Below are 24,491 nucleotides of genomic sequence, written 5' to 3'. Positions count from 1 at the left end.
TCTACTGAGAACTTTCTGATCCAACTCCTCCCCATGCACACAACTCATATCACATATTCCTTATAGAACCTCTTGTCTTTTGAATATAACATGTTGAAGGACTAGGCTTTGAAAATACAGAGATTAATAAGCAAAGTCATCATGAGAGCAGATAAGAAGACAGAAAAGAGTAAGAAATCACATGTAGTTTAATTTCATATAGACAAAAGGCTCTGAAAAAGCTGAGGGTACAAAGGATTTGAAGATGACTATAATGGTGTAATCATAGCTATAATTCAAGAGTGATTAGAGCAGGCTTCTATGAAGAAGGGCTAGGTCAGGAGAGACTCAAATGTGTGTGTGTGGTATTCATGTGGATATCTGGAGAAAAAGATTTCCTAGAAAATATACTTGCAAAGTACCTAAGGCAAATATGAGTCTGGTGTGTTTGGCATGCAGGAAGAAAGCCAGTGTAGCTGTGGTGACAGTGAAAGAATAGAGTGGAGACAGAGGTTATTCGGGAAGTACTGGCCACAGCAAGATGTTTGAATCTTATTTTAAATGTGGCAGGACAATGTTAAAATATGTCAAAAAGGAGAAAATAATAGCCTGATTTATTTTAAAAGATAAATTTGACAAGATAGCAACTTATCAGTGTGAAATGTTCCCTAATTATAGAGAGCAACTCTCTGCTCTGTACAGAACAGAGAGTGGGGAATAGGCAGGAATGCAGGAAGAGAGATTGGGTGGCAGGAAATTTGGGTAATGGAACATTAAATAGTTGTCTATTTAGTGGCAGACATGGATGTAGTGAGAAGTGGTCAAATTTGGGGTATATTCCAAGGGTAGGACTTAGCAACTCTAAACTTTATAAGTCATGATAAATTAAAACTACCAAATACCTCTTATTTATTTCTGTTTGAGAAGCTTGATGACTAGTAGTGACATTTATCAAAATGAGGAAGATGAGAAGGGTGGCTTGGGGGTTGGTAGGGACCTGGGAAAAGAAAAAGAGAGCATGAAAGCAAGGTATTTATTTATTTATTTAAAAGATTTGATTTTTTATGAAGGGGGATGGGCAGAGGGAGAGAAACTCAAGCAGACTCCCCACTAAGCAGAGAACTTGTTGGGGGGATTGATCCCACAACCTATGAGATCGTGACCTGAGCCAAAATCATGAGTCTGATGCTTAATCAACTGAGCCACCCAGCTGCCCCAGCAAGGTTCTAATTTCAATACATCTGGATTAGGTTGTTTCTTACATTTCCAAGTGGATACAATGAATAGATAGGTAGATATAATGATCTGAAGTCCTGGTGAATAGTTCAATTAAAGAACTTGGGCACCATTGCATCATACCTATATTAGTATATACATGACCTTAGAAGTGGTAGACGTAGTTAAAGTTCTGTTAAGATTGGATGTAGATTGCAAAAACCTTCTGAAAATCCATTTATGGAATGTGTATATCGATATTTAAAGGTTAGAAATGAGAAGATCCAGCAAAGAAGACAGAAAAAAAAATAAGAATTAAGAAGAAAAACACAAGATTGCAATGCTTTGAAGGACAAATAGAAAAAAGTGTTCAGAGAATGCAGAGTGGTCAAGTAGTCACTGCTTTTGAGAGGTCATCAATTTAGTACTGAAAACTGTCATCAGTTTTGACAACATGAGACTATTGAAAAGTTTGGGAGTAAAGAAGTGGTGCCAGTAATGAGCTCAAGAAAGAATAGAAATTTTTGGAGTGGTTACAATGTAAAAGACACAATAGACCTTTTTTTCTTTACATAACAATAAGACAAATTCAGACAAAATTGAAAGAATACTTTTGTGTTGTCTGTGATGATTATATTTTCAATAGGCTATACTTCTTCCAGGTGAGCTGCTTCCCATTAGAGAAAGGAATGGTGTTCTGGCACTAGGTGAAGGGGAAATTTAGAAGTAATGGTATGAGAATGGAAAATGTCTATTTCCCTTACCTGTACCATTTTCAATCACTAGAAATAAGTGTAGAGGTGCAAGTCTTATGAATGAAAGTGAAGAGTTGCCTCAGGTAAGAGTTGCCTTATAAGAGGTCAAGGTGTGGAAAACACTAGAGATATTTTTCTGTGGATAAAACAAGTAGCCTGTGGGCTATTTTGAATGAAAAAACTGTCTTTCTTGACTTGTTTTTTTCCTTATTTTACCCAATGAAATCCATTTACTTATTACTTCCTTTTTTATCTCCTCAGCGTTTGAACCAATGCACAGTATGTCACAAAACATTTAGTACTGACATGCCATGTGGAAGCTGAGAACACAGCTACTCTCTTCTCACTGAAATAGTAAATGATGACAAAAGCTATTTTCACTGAAAGGTAACAAGTCAGTAATTGAACGTCATACTTATGGTAGAATTCAGCATGAGCATTAATAGTTACTGATTTAGAAAGTTCATTTCTTCATATATATGTGTATCATATAACATTACATATAATATATATTATGTATATTCATATGAATAATTTAATTATATATTTATACATTATGTAAAATATATAAAATATAGTATATATATTATGTTATCATATATTTTTTGGAAACTGTGAGCATATATTATTTTATATACAACATCATTGCCTGTATCCAGATATTGAGAAACAGTGTGGTAGAAAGAGGAAAGTATTTCCATGAAACACTCATCATGATTAAAGTACAAAATATGTGAAATTAAGGTTAAAAGTTTATTCAAGTTCAGAAATTTATTGAACATTTTTTGTATGCCAGGAACTATGTGTTCGCAACTGCATTTGAAAAACTCACAATCTAGTCTGGGAAAAGTTATTTAAACTAAATACTTCAATATCACTTCAGAATTAAAAGGAAGTCTGTCTAATCCAGGCTTCTTGAGGAGTTCTTGAAGAATTCAATTATGTTAAACATGGCTAATAGTGTTGGTACAGAACTGTAGTTAGTTGTGCATTTGTGATTTTTATCACTCTTGTTTGTTTATTCTTGAGGAGTCATTCAATAGGCAGTGATATTAGAACCAAATCCTTAGAGATGAATGGTCATTAGCCTCATCAAGGATATTTGATAAGCTTACAAGGAGGGAGGAAGGAATTTATGTTGAAAATTACAGCATGAAAATGGTCTTGAACTAGCTTTGATCATTTTATTTCCTCATTCCTGAGATGGCTTACTCTTGACATGACAAAGTGAAATTGAGCTCCTTAGCACAGCATCCATTGTCCTATACTTTTGGATTACAGTTTATTTTTCTAAATTCTTTTCATTTTTTATTTTTCCACAAAGATATGTATAATCAAATTTACTTCCACTTGTAAGCCTTGTCTTTTCCTATTCTTTGTGATTTTGCTTATCAGTAAATGAGTAAGGAACAATTTTGTCTTTGTTATTACATGTCTCCTTTCCACTAATCTTTAAAGTAAAGTGAGTCCCCAAGCAACAAGAAGGACACCATTGTGGGTTTTTTTGCTTGTTTGTTTGTTTTGTTTTGTTGTTGTTGTTTTTTAATAAAAACATAATGGATTGGACTTTGGCTGGATTATCTGGTTCAGCACCCATCTCTCCTGTTGTACCACCTCAGCTAAATTACCTGACTTCTCTGGCCTCCAGTTCTTAATTTATACAATAGAAATGATAAAAGTTTTTATCTCAAAGGGATTTTTTGAAGAATATATTGTCAATTTTATTTTGAAAATTAAATACATTAGTAGGCATTGAATAAAATACGTCAAAATTGGTATAAACCTCTGCAGCCATAAACTTTTCCCTAACAGTTCTCTGATAGTGATTTCCACATAATAAGAAATTAAGGTGTGACAGTTTATATGTGCTAGGTATCAAGCTAGGGAGCTGATTTAGGAAGACTAGACTGTGCTTCAAATCAGATAAATCTAGGTTTATATCCAAGCTGTATCATTAACTGACTGTATTGACCTTAAGTGTATCATTAAACCTCAATGATTCAAAGTTGCTACCAAATTAAATGAATTTTTATAATGATTGTGATTCATAAATGATGAGCAATTAATAAATAACCTTATTGCTATGTTTTAATTATATCACTAATAATAGTAGTAGTAATTACTGTTAAATGATACACACTAAAAGATAATTTGCATGTACCTTATATTTTAAGTTTTGAACATCAGCCTTAGGAGCTGAACTTTGAGAATTATTTTGCCTGAGTATCAATTTTCCTCGACAGACTATATATTCATTATATTCATATTTCAAATATGTTTGAACATAGCCTTTTATTTTTTTTAAAGATTTTATTTATTTATTTGACAGAGAGAGATTACAAGTAGGCAGAGGGCAGGCAGAGAGAGAGAGGAGGAAGCAGGCTCCCTGGTGAGCAGAGAGCCTGATGCGGGACTTGATCCCAGAACCCTGGGATCATGACCTGAGCCGAAGGCAGAGGCTTTAACCCACTGAGCCACCCAGGTGCCCTGAACATAGCCTTTTAATGTAATTTCTCTTATAGTAGGAATCAGAAAGCTAATTACTAGATTCTACCAGATTGCCTAGTGACTGGGATTCCAGATGCATTTTGGATTTAGCTAGTTAGATGCTGGTGGGAGAACTGGAGAATGTAAGCATGGTTTCACTTACTTGTGGAGCATCGGGAATAACATGAGGACATTAGGAGAAGGAAAGGAAAACTGAATTGGGGGAATTGGAGGGGGAGATGAACCATGAGAGACTGTGGACTCTGAGAAACAAACAAGGTTTTGGAGAGGAAGAGGATGGGGGTTAGGTGAGCCTGGTGGTGGGTATTACGGAGGACACATATTGCATGGAGCACTGGGTGTGGTGCATAAACAGTGAATCTTGGAACACTGAAAAAATAAAATTAAAATTAAAAAAAAACTTGATGATATACTATACCTTGGTCAATTGAATTTAAATAAAAAAGTACAGAACAATGTCTCTTATGAATACTGATGTAAATATCCTTATTCAAATACTACATACCAAATTTGGATATAACTGAGTTTATTCCTGGGATGTTAAAAATGGTTCCATATACAAAAGTCAATCAGTGTAATGCACTACACTAACAAAATGAAGGAGAGAAACACATGATTACTGCAATAGATTGGAAAAAACATTTGATAATATTCAATACACTTTCAGGGCACCTGGGTAGCTCAATGGGTTAAGCCTCTGCCTTCAGCTTAGGTCATGATCTCAGGGTCCTCTCTCTGCCTGCCTCTCTGCCTACTTGTGATCTCTCTCTGTCAAATAAATAAATAAAATCTTAAAAAAAAAAAAGATGTACTCTAGCTGAAATTTTGTATCAAGTCATATTTTCTAGGGAAATTATTATAAAGCCCTAAAAATAGAAGCCAATAATAAAAAGTGCCAGTTTAATTCATGAAAACCCACAGAAGCACAATAATGTGAATTTCTTCTGTGAATTGCACTCAGTGTATGACAGCTAAAAGTATGCAAAAAGGAAAGAAGTACTAAGGGAATGCATTGATTCTAGAAAGGGCAACAAATTCTTTTCCTATCACTTTCTGGCTACCAAAAAAAAAAAAAAATTCCTAGTTTTTTATTAAATTGCATGTTTTGTTCTTAATTGTTGTTGTGGCTGAGAAAAATAAAGACCCGTGGATGCCAAAAATAAAGAAGCCTACACGATAGTAAAATTGATAAAATTTATGGTATAATTTCAACTGGCTAGAGAACAGAACCTGTTTTAAGGTTAAGCTTTCTTATTTGACATTAGAATTTCTTCCAGGTAAGTGTTTTATTTTTTTTTTAATTTTTTTATTTTTTATAAACATATATTTTTATCCCCAGGGGTACAGGTCTGTGAATCACCAGGTTTACACACTTCACAGCACTCACCAAATCACATGAGTGTTTTATTTATTTAAGTATCTAAAATATCAGTACCATGAGTTCTCGGAAAAAGGCAAGTAATTTATAGTTCCCAAATTTTGGTAAAACTTAAAAACACAACATTTGAACGTAGAAAAATTTAGGAGCAGGAGATTCAAAAATAGATAATTTTGGCATATAATATTGTAGTCTTTAAAACAGTATCTATTTAAATGGATGATGTTTCCTTGTTTAAGTGTAGATGAAATTAGTTTCGTTCTTAGGAAAGAAAAAGGTTAACACAAATAGAAGAAAATATTGAATAGTGCATTAACTCTAACTCTAATTGAATCAACTGGCTTGTTTCAGTGTTAACTTTATAGTCAATGTTATTATTTTCTTGCATCAGTGAAATATTTATTTTGCATCTATGCTTTTGTTAGAGAGTGTTAATTTGGTTGATGCTCTGACCTGAATTATTACACTCTAATGTATTTAACTGGGCAAAGTCTTTCTTAAGTCACTTTTATGCTTAGTGGTGATAGATGACTGTTCAGCTGAGTACATGGATTTACGATGTGGTAAACGTTTAGCTTTATTACATGTTTTCTACATTTATCTTGTTTTATTTTTTTAATTTAATTTTTTTTTCACTTTTCCAAGATTCATTGCTTATGCAGCACACCCAGCGCTCCATGTAACATGTGCCTTTCTTAATACCTACCACCAGGCTCACCCATCACCTCAACCTTCTCCTTTCCAAAACCCTGTTTGTTTCTCAGAGTCCTCAGTCTCTTGTGATTCATCTCCCCCTCTGAATTCCCCCAATTCAATTTTCTTTTCTTCTAAAGTCCTCCGCGTTATTTCTTATGCTCCACAAGTAAGTGAAACCGAAAATAGACTTACTCTGCTTCATGTATTTCACTTAGCATAATTTCTTCCAGTTCCATCCATGTTGATACAAAAGTTGGGTATCTATCTTTTCTGATGGAGGCACAATACTCCATAGTATATATTGACCCTATCTTTTTTATCCATTCATCTGTTGAAGGGCATTGGCTCTTTCCACAGTTTGGCAACTGTGGCCATTGTTGCTATGAACATTGGTGTACATATGGCCATTTTTTTCACTCCATCTGTATCTTTGGGGTAAATACTCAGTAGTGCAAATGCAGGGTCATAGGGTAGCTCTATTTTTAATTTTTTAAGGAATCTCCACATTGTTTTCCAAAGTGGCTGCACCAACTTGCATTCCCACTGACAGTGTAAGAAGTTTCTCCTTTCTCCACAGTCTCTCCAGCACTTGTTTACTGTCTTGTTGATTTTGGCCATTCTAACTAGTGTAAGGTGGTATCTCAATGTGGTTTTGATTTGAATCTCCCTAATGGCTAATGAAGATGAGCATTTTTTAATGTGTCTGTTAGCTATTTATATGTCTTCTCTGGAGAAGTGTCTGTTCATGTCTTCTGTCCATTTTTCTAACATCATTATTTGGTTTTTTTTTTTTTTTTTTTTTTGAGTGTTGAGTTTGAGGAGTTCTTTATAGATCTTGGATATCAGCCTTTTGTCTGTAGTGTCATTTGAAAATATCTTCTCCCATTCTGTGGGAGAATGTATTTTTGTATTGTTTACTCTTTCCTTTGCTGTGCAGAAGCTTTTTTATCTTGATGAAGTTCCAAGTCCCATTTTTGCTTTTGTTTCCTTTGCCTTTAAAGGGAGACAAGTCTTGAAAGAATTTGGTGTGGCCAATGTCAAAGAAGTTACTGCCTATGTCCTCCTCTAGGATTTTGATAGATTCCTGTCTCACGTTGAGTTCTTTTATCCATTTTGTGTTTATCTTTGTGTACAGTGTAAGAGAATAGTCAAGTTTCATTCTTCTATACATAGTTGTCCAATTTTCCCAGCATCATTTATTGAAGAGACTGTCTTTTATCCACTGAATATTTTTTCCTGCTTTGTCAAAGATTATTTGTCCATCCCCAAACTACTAGAACTCATACAGCAATTCAGTAATGTGGCAGGATACAGAATCAATGTACAGAAATCAGTTGCTTTCTTATGCACTAACAATGAAAATGTAGAAAGGGAAATTGGAGAATCAATTCCATATACTATAGCACTAAGAACCTAACATAAGATAACTGTGAGTAAACATTTAATTTATTTTAACTTTTTATTATTTTCATAAACATTCTTATTCTTTTCATTCTTTTATTTTAGGATACTTCCATCCATCCTGCACCCACTTCTCAATCCTTTTGAAGGATTTTTGAGCAACTTCAATTAACCATATTTAATATGTTGCCTATAGAAATAGGACAATGTTCTGTCTAAAAGTACACAGTGTCATAAACATTCTTTTAAAACATGGAAAGCTCAAGTATGAAGCTCAGTTCATATTATTATGGGTAGTGAGGCCAGGTACCATGGCCACACAGGATGAGTGGAGGCCAGGAATTTTCTCCACATGGAGGTCACCTACAAACAATATTAGAAGATGAACAAGAGGGGATCTGACTATGACAGCTCTGTCTTCCAGGATCACTTTAAATAGACCCCTTTTGTGGCTTTCAACAAATTAATTCACAAATCTTTTTCAAATTGTTTAATGATATTGCCTTATGTTGTCTGTTCCTATCTTACAGCATTTGTCATTTATTTATATTTACTATTACAATATTTATAAATTTCCCTTCAAGATAGATACTCATCCTATTATCTTATTATCTTCTTATAGGAGGATTATATACTTCTTCTGAAGAGAAGAACTCAGATGTACACATGTAACTTGCATATGTTACCCAATAAAATGTGATAATATTATCTTATTATCTTATTATCTTCTTATAGGAGGATTATATACTTCTTCTGAAGAGAACTCAGACATACACATATAACTTGCATATGTTACCCAATAAAATATGATAATAATGTTCATTACTCCCAGAAAAAGCATTAAGACCCCAAATTGTGGTTTACCATATTGCCTTTTCCTGTGTGTGGTAGGCAGAATAATGTCCCCTAATATACCCATCCTTATTCCCTTGAATTTGTGAATATGTTTTCTTACATGGAAAAGGGTCTTTGCAGATATGATTAATGTAAGGACTGTCAAATGGGGAACACTTAACTGACTATGGCAGAAGGAAATGTGACTATAGAAGAGAACAAGAGACAGTGGTATGAGAGGCACTAACTTTGAAGTTGTGGGAAAAGGGCTGGAAGCCAAAAAATGTGTGTTGCTTTCTTAGGATTTCTGTTGTTACAGAAACAAACAAAAATTTATTCTGTCACAGTTCTGGAGGGAAGAAGTCCAAAATCAAGGTGTTGCAGGACCACAATCTTGACATTCCTGCTAAAGACTCTGGGAGGGGGCTCCATTTCCAGCCTCTTCAGGCTTTGGGTGGTTGCCAGCTGCATGGGCTTATGGTCACATCACTTTGATGCCTGTCTTCATCTTCACATCACCTTTTCTTTGGGTCTGTTCAATTTCCTTCTCCCCCTCAGATAATCCAGGATAAATTCTTCCTCTCAAATTCCTTAATTTAATCACTTTTTTTTTTTTTTTTGCCGTATAATATAGTATTCATTTTTTTTCCCCCCATGTAAACTAATATTTGCAGGTTCTGGACACAGACAGAACTTTTAGAGGGCCACCATCCAGCCACTACAGTGGGTGATCTCAAGAAGTTTGAAAAGCAAGTAGCTTCTGCCAATGAGCTTTAAGAAGGAATATAGGCTACAATCTTGATCTTATCCTGTTGAGACCCTTGTCTGACTCCTGAGCTCCAGAAGTGTAAGATAATAGATTCATTTTGTTTTAAGCCCTTGAGTCAGAGATATTTGGTTTAACAACAATACAAATGGAGGCACTGTGTCTAGATAATGTTCAGTATTCTAGATGGAGATGTTTTGTCAACCCAATGGGTAGTACATATAGTGTGGGGCAGAGCCATCACTGATGGACATATGGAAGGATCAATCAACTCTTGTTATTATAAACTACAGATTTTTGAGATATTTTGTAATGGCAGCATAACCAAGCCTGTCCTTGATGATAAACAACTATTTTGTTTTTAGTCTTTATGATTCTGGGAAATTAAAAAAAAAAAAAGAAAGAAAAATAAGCAAACAGATAAAAGAGACAAAGAAACATAGGATTTGAAAACAGGCAGGCATGATTTCTTAAATGTCTCTCTTTGTTGTAATTCGTTAGACTGATGCCTCAGTCATTTTGATCTTTTTCTTTTCTATAAAATGGAAATAAAAGTAACTGAATTTTCAGTTGTGTTTAAACTTAAAAGTTTTGCAGAACTATAATTATGCTTAAATGGACATGTTACTCATTATCATTCCTTTAGAATGTTGAATTATCTTTATGCTTTAAAAAAAGAAATAGCACTATCTAGTTTCTTCTACTCAGTTTACTCTTATGGTCCCTGAGATTAATATACTCTGGTCAGCAGTAGCTTGTCAGTTTGTGTTTTGGACACATATGTTGAAGAAAGTCCTGCACAGATTAATGTAATTCCTAACTGCATGAGGATTGCATATTTTATTCTGTTTGTTATATGTTAAAATACTCCTACTGAGTTTTTATCAAATAGCATAGATACCTGAATCTACAAAAATCTTTCTGTTTTCTTTACCCATGGAATAATTTTCCTTTTGGTGGTAAACCTTGAGAGCACTTCTTAAGACAAGATAGCCAACATGTGATAAAATATTATAATTGGCCCTTCATACATGTAAGTTTATTGAATTGAATAGGTCCACTCCTTATAAGCCAGGATGAAATTTCTGTTGTCATTCCAAAAAAGATACATTACCAAAGACTCAATAAAAATATCACTTTATGCAAAAACAAATAAATTGCAATATCTTCCCTATAAAAATATGCACTATATTCCTCTCTTTTTTATATGTTTATTTAACAAGAAAAAGCAAATATATACATTAATTAATATAGCTTCTATAAATATTATATAGGAATATGTTTATCAAAGATATTTGTTATTTTATATGACACTTAAAAAAACTGTAGTTTTGATTTACAATTTTGTTTTAAAATATATCCATTTTTCTAAAGCTTTAAATTCCATGGTCACATTTCTAAACAGTCATTGTTTTGTTTTTAATGAATATTTTGCATTCTTTGTATGGGCATTTATGTGAATATAGTTACATATACATGTATTCAGGTAAAAATGAATATTGTAATTACTCTAACTCCTCTGAAAATCTAAATGTAAATTTCACTGCATAATACATATTTGGAAGCATATGGGCTTTTTTTGTTCTTTTGTTTGTTTTTCTTTTGAAACACTGATGTTGATAATTTATAACTACCAAAACCCATAATTGGAGGAAATAGAAAAGGCCTCTGAGCTAGTAGACTTAAGAATACATGCTGTTGGAAATGGAGTTTTCAAAAAAGTAACACCAGAAAAAAGCCCAAAGGTAGAGTGAAAGTAATATTACTGATAAATGTAAAATATCATTTACTTGGTCTCAGCACAGTTAAAATGTGTCCTTCTTAGCAAGTAGGAGATATATTCCTGCCTAAACTTCTCACAGTTTTCTTATGAGATAATGACTTGGAATGAAATCTTATTGAAAGAAATTCAATTTTATATATTTCCAGAGGAACAAAATAAACTAGTACCAACATGATTAATTAGATAATTTTAGCATCATTTTAGCATTCTGACACTTATCTTCTCCTACTCCATGATTGTTTTTCTTTGCCTATTTGTATTATATAATAAGGATGAGGTGGAATTGAATGAAGTACCAAGAAATGATTGAATGTTTTTTGCCAACTGTCACGTCTCAATAAACTTAATTGCTTGTCTACTATGGACCCTCTGAAAACATCACACTTACCATCTACTTGAACCATGAAAAGGTGAAAAGCTCAAAAGAATGATTGTTTACATTTTTGCCATTAATAGATAAGGAAAGCATAATGATACCCTCATTATATGTATGATTCCTAGCGGTCTTTAATTTTTTTTTTTAATTTTAAAATTAATACAGTTACTTTTTCTCCACAGACAACAATTATTTTCTTTGTACTGAAATCTCTGTAAACAAGTTCATTTGGGGACTTCTACAAGGCAGGGGTAAAGAAAAATTTGTGTTAGTATAATAAAGTGTGTCTGGCAAGCTGTAGGTGCATATAGACCTGTGAGGATAAAACTTGCTGAGCTGGTTGTGGATTAAGGAATAATTGACTTAGAAATTAATTTTTTTATTTAATTTTTTATTTTTTATAAACATATATTTTTATCCCCAGGGGTACAGGTCTGTGAATCATGAGGTTTACACACTTCACAGCACTCACCAAATCACATACCCTCCCCAATGTCCATAATCCCACCCCCTTCTCCCAAACCCCCTCCCCCCAGCAACCCTCAGTTTGTTTTGTGAGATTAAGAGTCACTTATGGTTTGTCTCCCTCCCAATCCCATCTTGTTTCATTTATTCTTCTCCTACCCACTTAAGCCCCCATGTTGCATCACCACTTCCTCATATCAGGGAGATCATATGATAGTTGTCTTTCTCTGCTTGACTTAGTTCACTAAGCATGATACGCTCTAGTTCCACCCATGTTGTTGCAAATGGCAAGATTTCATTTCTTTTGATGGCTGCATAGTATTCCATTGTGTATATATACCACTTCTTCTTGATCCATTCATCTGTTGAAGGACATGTAGGTTCTTTCCATAGTTTGGCTATTGCGGACATTGCTGCTATAAACATTTGGGTGCACGTGCCCCTTTGGATCACTACGTTTGTATCTTTAGGGTAAATACCCAATAGTGCAATTGCTGGGTCATAGGGCAGTTCTATTTTCAACATTTTGAGGAACCTCCATGCTGTTTTCCAGAGTGGTTGCACCAGCTTGCATTTCCACCAACAGTGTAGGAGGGTTCCCCTTTCTCCGCATCCTCGCCAGCATCTGTCATTTTCTGATTTGTTTATTTTAGCCATTCTGACTGGTGTGAGGTGATATCTCATTGTGGTTTTGATTTGTATTTCCCTGATGCCGAGTGATATGGAGCACTTTTTCATGTGTCTGTTGGCCATCTGGATGTCTTCTTTGCAGAAATGTCTGTTCATGTCCTCTGCCCATTTCTTGATTGGATTATTTGTTCTTTGGGTGTTGAGTTTGCTAAGTTCTTTATAGATTCTGGACACTAGTCCTTTATCTGATATGTCGTTTGCAAATATCTTCTCCCATTCTGTCAGTTGTCTTTTCATTTTGTTAACTGTTTCCTTTGCTGTGCAAAAGCTTGTGATCTTGATGAAATCCCAATAGTTCATTTTTGCCCTTGCTTCCCTTGCCTTTGGCGTTATTCCTAGGAAGATGTTGCTGCGGCTGAGGTCGAAGAGGTTGCTGCCTGTGTTCTCCTCAAGGATTTGGATGGATTCCTTTCGCACATTGAGGTCCTTCATCCATTTTGAGTCTATTTTTGTGTGTGGTGTAAGGAAATGGTCCAATTTCATTTTTCTGCATGTGGTTGTCCAATTTTCCCAGAACCATTTATTGAAGAGGCTGTCTTTTTTCCATTGGACATTCTTTCCTGCTTTGTCGAAGATTAGTTGACTGTAGAGTTGAGGGTCTATTTCTGGGCTCTCTATTCTGTTCCATTGATCTATGTGTCTGTTTTTGTGCCAGTACCATGCTGTCTGATGATGACAGCCTTGTAATAGAGCTTGAGTCCGGGATTGTGATGCCACCAACGTTGGCTTTCTTTTTCAATATCCCTTTGGGATTCGAGGTCTTTTCTGGTTCCATATAAATTTTAGAATTTTTTGTTCCATTTCTTTGAAAAAGATGGATGGTACTTTGATAGGAATTGCATTAAATGTGTAGATTGCTTTAGGTAGCATAGGCATTTTCACAATATTTGTTCTGCCATCCAGGAGCATGGACATTGTTCCATTTCTTTGTGTCTTCCTCAATTTCTTTCATGAGTACTTTATAGTTGTCTGAGTATAGATTCTGTGCCTCTTTGGTTAGGTTTATTCCTAGGTATCTTATGGTTTGGGGTGCAATTGTAAATGGGATGGACTCCTTAATTTCTCTTTCTTCTGTCTTGCTGTTGGTGTAGAGAAATGCAACTGATTTCTGTGCATTGATTTTATATCCTGACACTTTATTGAATTCCTGTACAAGTTCTAGCAGTTTTGGAGTGGAGTCTTTTGGGTTTTCCACATATAGTATCATATCATCGGCGAAGAGTGATAATTTGACTTCTTCTTTGCCTATTTGGATCCATTTAACTTCCTTTTGTTGTGTGATTGCTGAGGCTAGGACCTCTAGTACTATATTGAATAGCAGTGGTGATAATGGCCATCCCTGCCGTGTTCCTGACCTTAGCGGAAAAGCTTTCAGTTTTTCTCCATTGAGAATGATATTTGCGGTGGGTTTTTCATAGATGGCTTTGATGATATTGAGGTATGTGCCCTTTATCCCTACACTTTGAAGAGTTTTGATCAGGAAGGGATGCTGTACTTTGTCAAAAGCTTTTTCAGCATCTATTGAGAGTATCATATGGTTCTTGTTCTTTCTTTTATTGATGTGTTGTATCACACTGCTTGATTTGCAGATGTTGAACCAACCTTGCAGCCCTGGAATAAATCCCACTTGGTCATGGTGAATAATCCTTTTAATGTACTGTTGAATCCTATTGGCTAGTATTTTGGTGAGAATTTTCGCATCTGTGTTCATCAAGGATATTGGTCTATAGCTCTCTTTTTTGATGGGATCCTTGTCTGGCTTTGGGATCAAAGTGATGCTGGCCTCATAAAATGAGTTTGGAAGTTTTCCTTCCATTTCTATTTTTTGGGAACAGTTTCAGGAGAATAGGAATTATTTCTTCTTTAAATGATTGGTAGAATTCCCCCGGGAAGCCGTCTGGCGCTGGGCTTTTGTTTGTTTGGAGTTTTTTAATGACTGTTTCATTCTCCTTACTGGTTATGGGTCTGTTCACTCTTTCTATTTCTTCATGGTTCAGTTGTGGTAGTTTATATGTTTCTAGGAATGCATCCATTTCTTCCAGATTTTCAAAATTATTGGCATAGAGTTGCTCATAGTATGTTCTTATAATAGTTTGTATTTCTTTCCATTGGACATTCTTTCCTGCTTTGTCGAAGATTAGTTGACTGTAGAGTTGAGGGTCTATTTCTGGGCTCCCTATTCTGTTCCATTGATTGAAGTGTCTGTTTTTGTGCCAGTACCATGCTGTCTTGATGATGACAGCCTTGTAGTAGAGCTTGAAGTCCGGAATTGTGATGCCAACTAACACCAATTTTTCTTTGGTGTTAGTTGTGATCTCTCCTCTTTCATTCATGATTTTATTTATTTGGATCCTTTCTGTTTTCTTTTTGATAAGTCGGGCCAGGGGTTTAATTCTTTCAAAGAACCAGCTCCTAGTTTCGTTGATTTGTTCTATTGTTTTTTTGGTTTCTATTTCATTGATTTCTGCTCTGATCTTTATGATTTCTCTTCTCCTGCTGGGCTTAGGGTTTCTTTCTTGTTCTTTCTCCAGCTCCTTTAGGTGTAGGGTTAGGTTGTGTACCTGAGACCTTTCTTGTTTCTTGAGAAAGGCTTGTACCGCTATATATTTTCCTCTCAGAACTGCCTTTGTTGTGTCCCACAGATTTTGAACCGTTGTATTTTCATTATCATTTGTTTCCATGATTTTTTTCAATTCTTCTTTAATTTCCCGGTTGACCCATTCATTCTTTAGAAGGATGCTGTTTAGTCTCCATGTATTTGGGATCTTTCCAAACTTCCTTTTGTGGTTGAGTTCTAGCTTTAGAGCATTGTCGTCTGAAAATATGCAGGGAATGATCCCAATCTTTTAATACCGGTTGAGTCCTGATTTAGGACCGAGGATGTGATCTATTCTAGAGAATGTTCCATGTGCACTAGAGAAGAATGTGTATTCTGTTGCTTTGGGGTGAAATGTTCTGAATATATCTGTGATGTCCATCTGGTCCAGTGTGTCTTTTAAGGCCTTTATTTCCTTGCTGATCTTTTGCTTGGATGATCTGTCCATTTCAGTGAGGGGAGTGTTAAAGTCCCCTACTATTATTGTATTATTGTTGATGTGTTTCTTTGATTTTGTTATTAATTGGTTTATATAGTTGGCTGCTCCCACGTTGGGGGCATAGATATTTAAAATTGTTAGATCTTCTTGTTGGACAGACCCTTTGAGTATGATATAGTGTCCTTCCTCATCTCTTATTATAGTCCTTGGCTTAAAATCTAATTGATCTGATATAAGGATTGCCACTCCAGCTTTCTTCTGATGTCCATTAGCATGGTAAATTCTTTTCCACCCCCTCGCTTTAAATCTGGAGGTGTCTTCGGGCTTAAAATGAGTTTCTTGGAGGCAACATATAGATGGGTTTTGTTTTTTTATCCATTCTGATACCCTGTATCTTTTGACAGGGGCATTTAGCCCATTAACATTCAGGGTAACTATTGAGAGATATGAATTTAGTGCCATTGTATTGCCTGTAAGGTGACTGTTACTGTATATGGTCTCTGTTCCTTTCTGATCTACCACTTGTAGGCTCTCTCTTTGCTAAGAGGACCCCTTTCAACATTTCCTGTAGAGCTGGTTTGGTGTTTGCAAATTCTTTCAGTTTTTGTTTCTCCTGGAAGCTTTTAATCTCTCCTTCTATTTTCAATGATAGCCTAGCTGGATATAGTATTCTTGGCTGCATGTTTTTCTCGTTTAGTGCTCTGAAAATATCATACCAGCTTTTTCTGGCCTGCCAGGTCTCTGTGGATAAGTCAGCTGCCAATCTAATATTCTTACCATTGTATGTTACAGACTTCTTTTCCCGGGCTGCATTCAGGATTTTCTCTTTGTCACTGAGATTTGTAAATTTTACTATTAGGTGACAGGGTGTGGGCCTATTCTTATTGATTTTGAGGGGCGTTCTCTGAACCTCCTGAATTTTGATGCTCGTTCCCTTTGCCATATTGGGGAAATTTTCCCCAATAATTCTGTCCAGTATACCTTCTGCTCCCCTCTCTCTTTCTTCTTCTTCTGGAATCCCAATTATTTAATATTGTTTCATCTTATGGTGTCACTTATCTCTCGAATTCTCCCCTCGTGGTCTAGTAGCTGTTGTTCCCTCTTTTGGTCAGCTTCTTTATTTTCTGTCATTTAGTCTTCTATATCACCAATTCTTTCTTCTGCCTCATTTATCCTAGCAGTGAGAGCCTCCATTTTTTATTGCACCTCATTAATAGCTTTTTTGATGTCAACTTGGTTAGATTTTAGTTATTTTATTTCTCCAGAAAGGGCTTTTATATCTCTCGAGAGGGTTTCTCTAATATCTTCCATGCCTTTTTCGAGCCCGGCTAGAACCTTGAGCATTGTCATTCTGAACTCTAGATTTGACATATTACCAATGTCTGTATTGATTAGGTCCCTAGCCTTCGGTACTGCCTCTTGTTCTTTTTTTTGTGTTGAATTTTTCCGTCTTGTCATTTTGTCCAGATAAGAGTATATGAAGGAGCAAGTAAAATACTAAAAGGGTGGCAACAACCCCAGGAAAATATGCTTTAACCTAATTAGAAGAGATCCCAAATCGTGAGGGGGGAGAAAGGGCATAAAAAGAAGTTCAAAAAGGAAGAAAGAAAAAAAAAGAAAAGAATTTTACAAAAAAGAAAACAAATAAGAAAATATAAAAAAGAAAAAATATATATATTTGATAAACTAGTTAAAAAACGTTAAAAAAGAAAAAGGTAAAAGTTAAAAAAAAATTTACCAGAAGGCGAGAAAAAAAAAAAAAAATGAAAAAGCAAAGAAATTAAATTAACTGCAAGACTAAAAAAAAAAATCACAGGGAAAAAGCCATGAGTTCCGTGCTTTGCTTTTTCCTCCTCTGGAATTCTGCTGTTCTCCTTGGTATTGAAACCGCACTCCTTGGTAGGTGAACTTGGTCTTGGCTGGATTTCTTGTTGATCTTCTGGGGGAGGGGCCTGTTGTAGTGATTCACATGTGTCTTTGCCCCAGGCGGAATTGCACCGCCCTTATCAGGGGCTGGGGTCAGAAATCAGCTCGGGTTTGCTTTCAGGAGCTTTTGTTCCCTGATCACTTTCCGTAGAGTTCTGGAGGACGGGAATACAAATGGTGGCCTCCTGGTCTCCGGCCCCGAGGAGCCGAGAGCCCAGGGCCCCACTCCTCAGTGCGCCCTCAGAGAACAGCGCCCAGTTACTCCCGTCTGCCTGACCTCCGGCCGCGCTCCGAGCTCACCGAGCCTGTGACCGGTTCAAGGTAACCCCGAGCTGCGAGCTTACTGTCCGCTCTGTCTCTGTAGCTGGCTTTCCTGTTCCAATACCCGCAAGCTCTGCGACACTCAGACACCCCCGATCCTTCTGTGACCCTGTGGGACCTGAGGCCACGCTAACCCCGCGTGGGCTTCGCCCCGGTTTAGCCTCTGGAGCGATGTCCCTCAGCAGAACAGACTTTTAAAAGTCCTGATTTTGTGCGCCGTTGCTCCGCTGCTTGCCGGGAGCGGGCCCCTCCCCCCGGGGTCTATCTTCCCGTCGCTTTGGATTCACTTCTCCTCCGGTCCTACCTTTCAGAAAGTGGTTGTTTTTCTGTTTCCAGAATTGCTGTTCTTCTTCTCTTCGATCTGCCGATGGATTTTCAGGTGTTTGCAATCTTTAGATAAGCTATCTAGCTGATCTCCGGCTAGCTGAAGTAGTCTCAGCCTGCTACTTCTCTGCCATCTTGACTCCTCTCAGAAATTAATTTTTTTAAGTATCCAAATTCAGGCCCTGACATGAGAACAACTTTTATTCAAATGATGACTTGAATAGTAAGATTTCCCCTGGAGTCAACAATTGTTTTATAATTGGAATGTTTACTCCATTAATATTGAATCTACTTATTAACATGTGAGTACAGATGGGTATATTTTCATTATGGGATTTTTGTTGGTACTCTGTTCTTTTCCTCCTTTCTTGTGGATTGGAAAGGGAAATCATGATCTTATGACCTTCAATAAAGTTTTGCTTCAAAACAAAACAAAACGAAAAAACAGAATACAGAATAGCCAAATAATCATTGGAAATCTTAGAGTAACACTTTCATTCTTTACCAATCTGTCTGCCTCCTCAAAAATATAGTAGTGCAAGATAATGGGATCTCCTCCTCCTAAGTGGGAGACTATGTCATCTGTCACTTCCAATCCATCCCAATACATATTCTAAGCTGCTAGATTGGAAGCTCTGGCTGACATTGGGTTTTGGTGGGAGAGGGAAGGGTTTTTAAATTTTAGATGAAATAATGTTGAAATGAATAAATTTGACTTTTAAATCAAATTAAAATGTCTTTTTTAAAAAATATTGTGAAAATAAATTCAAGTGTTCATAAGTAATTTGAGAACATTTTAATAGAAACCACATTGCTACTCATCTTCAATAATTATCAACATGTGAGTAATTTTATTTCATGTATAAGTCCTAACCTTCCAATTATTTTCTCTCTTGCTGAATGTTTTTACACAATTCTAAGACTTCAGTTTAATCTGTAACTCTTCAGTACATATTTCTATGAGATGATAACACTTTTTAAAAGACAAAACAATATGCCTAAAAATTAAATACTAATTCTTTAATATTATCTAATATTCAGTTCATATTCAAAATTTCTCAACCAAACCATAAATAACTTTTTAATTAAAGTTTTTTGTTGTTTGTTTGTTTGTTTTTTGAATCAGGCTAAACATAAGGTTACTATGTTGCATTTGGCCTGTATGTCTCTTAAATTTCTATTACACCATCAAGTTCCAAATACTTCCTTCTTTGTTTCTATTTATTTGTTAGGAAATAGGGCTTCTGTCTCGAGAATTTAGCACATTTTTCAATGCATGATACTTGCCCTGTTCAATCTTTTAGCAGGTTTCTTTTGGTTCATAAGCTCCTCAGGAGATTCTTGGATATGTGAAACTAACCTTCTTATACCTGGAGGGCAAGGAGAGACCAAAGAAAGGCAAGCCATTCTGGATGGGTGGGTGGCAGGTTTAATAAGCAAGGGGACTTATATACAAGACTTGTCTTTGGGGACAGAAAGGCAAGTGGGTCACATCTTTTTACAAGAATCTTAGAAGTTTATATAATATAGGCCTTAATTGGGCTCTGTGATGCGTGTTGCCCAGGTGAGCTCAGCACCATGTTACCATCCTAAAGCTGTGTTCTTAGCACAACTTTTGGGGATGGGGAAGGGAAGCAGAATACATATTCCAAGGACAGGGAATGGGATGAAGAATCTCAAATTGACCCATATAGCTTCCAAGTCAAATGGTCATGCCCCTTTGATTACCTCCACCCCCCACACTCCACCCCTTGGTGACCCACTCTTACACTTTCACAGGTATCCCTCCCCCCAAACCTTCTGCAACATGTCCTGAGCCCAAGTAGGGGTTTCATGAGATTAGAGGTGGCTCCTTCGACAGCTATCTAGCTGCACTGGAGGCAGGTGCCACAACACAACAGGCTCATGAAAGAGAAAACACAGATTAAGACAATGATTCTCAAAATCATTCACAACTTTTTCTGTCAAGAACCCCATGATCTGAACCACTGCTTTATTAAGTCTTGTATACTGTGGTTAAGATTACTCAGGGCATTCACTTGTATGCTCTTGTGATTTAATAAATGTGATGCATTAGAAGTCTCATAGATATGAACACACAGCATTCTGTTTAGATAACAGTACAGTGTCTCCTTGTGAAGCAGTTATAATGTCCAAGGCTATCCTACTTTGAAAGACAGTTTTCCTTATCAGAAACATTTCAGTGTTGAGTAAGGACAGGTTTTGTTGGCTATCTTTCAAGGCTTGTTGAGTGAATTTAGTAAGGCCTTCTATGTGTTCCATAATGTCCTTGAGGCCAATGGAGGAAACAAAAATGGCAGCTCAATGATTATATCAGTGAAAGACAAAACAAGCCCATCTGGCCTTGAGGAAAGGAGGGTTGGAAACCATTATTACCATAAGGCAGGTTCTTCCCTGTGCCCAGGGAAAGCCAAGGGAGTAACAGTCCATTCACCCAGATAGAAGCCATGACCAAAGAACTGTACTCCACAACCATCAGTCTCCATTTGGTGTTACCTAATAAATATGTGGGCAGTATGACCAGTCAATGTCAAACCAGTGAATTATCCCTTAACATCAAAGAAGGAGTGTCATGAACTTGGACATTAAAGACAGTGAAGACAACCTCAGGCTCTTGCAGATAGACCCAAATGCCTTTCCACTTATCCTGACACAGTAGGAGCTAATTCATAATCATCCATTCCTTGTTTCCCATTATCCAAGCCATAGGATTAATCTGTTAAGAATGGCTCACCTGTAAGTTCAAAGGGTTAATTTTCTAGGACTCATGAGTGATCACCAGCCAGATAGCTTCGAGCTCTACTAACTGCTGTGTTTTGTTCTTGTGCCCACCCATATGATGTCATTATTGAGCTGAATAGTGACTACAATCCTCTACTGGACCCATCATTATACCAGGCATCAGCAAAAATTTCTTGCCCTACAGCCTACAGAGGACACCACAGGAACAGGGGTGGGGACATCTTGGAGGATCTACATACCCTTCAGGTCCTAATCAATGTAATGAGCCCATTTAACTGATATGGGGAAAGAAAGCAGGGACTATTCTTTGCTATCATTTTCTGTTATATGGTGGGGCTGTGCAGGTAAACTTGAGGAAGCACTTGAAAGGTTATCATTGCCCTACCCAGGTGAAGGTAAATTGATCTTGTGACTCAGTGGCCAGAGATATACTGAAAAAAAAAAAAATTGCTAAATTCAGCCTGGCATGGTACACTCCTAGGACCATGGCCAAAGTATCTAAGATGGTGGCAGTGTTCAGCATAGCCACATGGATGGCAGCACTACTTGCTTCAATTTGTGGTAGGCCATTGTCATCTGACATTTGACAGATGTCAAATGTCATCTGTCACTTAACTATTTTACTGGTCATACTGGGCTGTTGAAAGCATTAGGGGCAGGGCATATAATACCCACTCAGGGCGGTTATTGGATGATTTCTCCTATTTCCATATGCCCCTTGCTTAATTTATATAATTTGGTGCTTACTACTCTTTATGGAGGTGGTAGACTTACTGATTCCCTTCGCACTGGTTTGATTCATCTAACTCGGAGGCAGAATTCAGAAGCAGAGGTTTGAACTTTGACCTTGTAGGAAATTAATGCCCAGTATGTTCTCTGGTATTGGAAGGATAAAACCCTCACATTCAGGGATAATGCCCAATTTCCAGGGTCAAGAAGACCTTCTTGGCCATAACTTTTTGTTCTCTGTAACCATAATTGGCACTAAGGGGATGAGAAACTTCTAAGGATTATCATGTATTAGTACATCCAGCTTCAGTGTCCTCCAGGCTGTTACTTGCTGTTTATTTCTGGGGGACCAACCAACAATAAGTTCAACATGGGACCTCTAACTGCCCCCAGTGGCTTTCAATTTGAGGCAGTCTTGGCTATATCCTCTACCCAGGTGTGGGAAGAACCTACCCCAAATAGAATCGTATCCCTGAGGCCTCTACTGGAAAATGTGTGAGTATCAGGGATGGTAGGGGCATATAAGATAGATCTGAACTGTTGTTTAGATTTTAAGGCTTTCCACAGGCAAACCAAAACAATACTGGATTGTCAGTCTATCTTTACAAGTAGGGCCCTAGCAGCAATGAGGTCAAACCACATTTACTTCTGGGTTACTTTAGTGGACCCTTTATAGCCAACTGGGATAGGCTTTTGGCTTCTTGAGTTCCTTCTCTGTCTGGGGTCTTTCCTACAGCCTGTACTCATTCCTGGGATTTGTCAGTTTCCTCCAGATCAATAATGAACGGTCCAACATCATATGTATTTCTCCATGACTGGGCTCAACATAGATATCAATGTCCAGTACCAATTACTGGAGGTAAACTGGAGTATCTTGGCCTCTGTTCCTGCAGTGAATGTGACAAGAACATTCAAAGACATAGGCATAGATGTCCTGTCTCATTATCATCTCCCTAAGGATTTGTTGTATAGATCTCCAGTGTTCCACATGTCCAAGGAGACCCCCTTCGTTGTGTCAAGAATCCCTGCAGGAGAGAATGATCCTATTTATAAGGGAGTGAATGCCTTGGACCCCTAGGCACCAGGCAGGTGCTGCTGGAGGGCAGTATGTGTAGTGATATTGCTCATTTTCTCTGCTTTCCAACTAGTCATAGAAATGTCATTGTACAACCCCCCGGCCTCAATTCCAGAACCACACTAACCATGCCTGGATACTTTCTCTGACTTTTTGGTTAGAACTTGACAGCTATGTCAATAAGCTCAGCAGGCATATATTCTCTTATTATGAATGTTTCCTGAACTGGGGGTTACCCAAATGGCCAAGGTTGTTGCTGTGCTTTCTGCTTTCCTTGGTAATAAGGATTAGACAGCATGAGTGCTTCATCTATTTCATTGTCAATCACCATAACAACCTCCTCTTCACTGTATTCATTTTTCCAGAGGCTCCACTGCTTAGCATCCCAATCAGGTTTTGTTACAAGAGCTCAAACCTTAATCTGAGGCAGCTTGTGCCCTCTTAGCTTTGTAAAATAGCACATTAAGGTGTTCACCTCTCCCCGCTTTTTGTTAGCCCAAAAGCTAGCAGAGTAATGGACACCCACACATCCTTGTATAACCTAGCCTTTCTTCCAAGTTTCTAACGTTAACTTTAACTTTTACTTGGGCATTGTTGACCAGCAGAATAGCTTACAGTAGAGACCATCTCACTACAACATCCATCCATCTCCCTTCTTTGCCACAGTGTGCAATAGACAGTTCCCCAAACACACACATTAAACCAGACAATGCTTTCAGGACATTCCTGCACTCATGCAGCAGACCACAAACATCTAACATATGCACCACCACTCATCCCCACATAGATGTCAATGGCCAACGTGGGATTCCTTCCGCAGATGCCTCATTCTCAAGGTCCATTTCTTTGGTGCCTTGGCTGGCTCACCACTTGTTGGTTCATAATCTCCTAAGATGCTTCTCAGGTATGATGTGAAGCTAGTCTCTATCTATGTGGAGGGCAGGAAGAAATGAAAAAAAGACAGAGGCCATAGCAGATTGGTAGATATCAGTTTAAATAAGCAAGGAAACTTGCATATGAGGCTTCTTGGGTGGCCTCAGGAGGAGCACATCTCTGCATGTGCCCACCAATCTTAAATGTTATTTAGAGGCTCAACTGAGTTAAAATCACATGTACTGCCCAGATGGTTTCCACACATCACTCTCTCAAGGCTACTTCCTTGGAACAGCCTCTGGGAGTGGTACAGGCAAGAGGAACTCACATTGCAAATATAAGGGAGCCTCCAGTTGCCCAGGTCCAGTTCATGAGTCAACCAATTACATCCTCCCACAGTCCCCCATCCCTTATTTGCAAGTGGTAGTTGATCTAGAGTACTGGCAAGAAGCTTTTTAAGGTAATGTTGTGTTGCTCCCACAGCATCATTCCAGGAATCCTATAATTTCTAATAACATTTAAATTAGTCATATGACTCAATTCGGGACATGACAGAATAGCTTGCCACAGGTCAAGATTCCAGCTGAGAGCTCTTAGAA

The sequence above is a fragment of the Mustela lutreola genome, chromosome 3, assembly GCF_030435805.1.
Source record: "Mustela lutreola isolate mMusLut2 chromosome 3, mMusLut2.pri, whole genome shotgun sequence".
Lineage (NCBI taxonomy): Eukaryota > Metazoa > Chordata > Mammalia > Carnivora > Mustelidae > Mustela > Mustela lutreola.
This window is presented reverse-complemented; position numbering follows the sequence as displayed.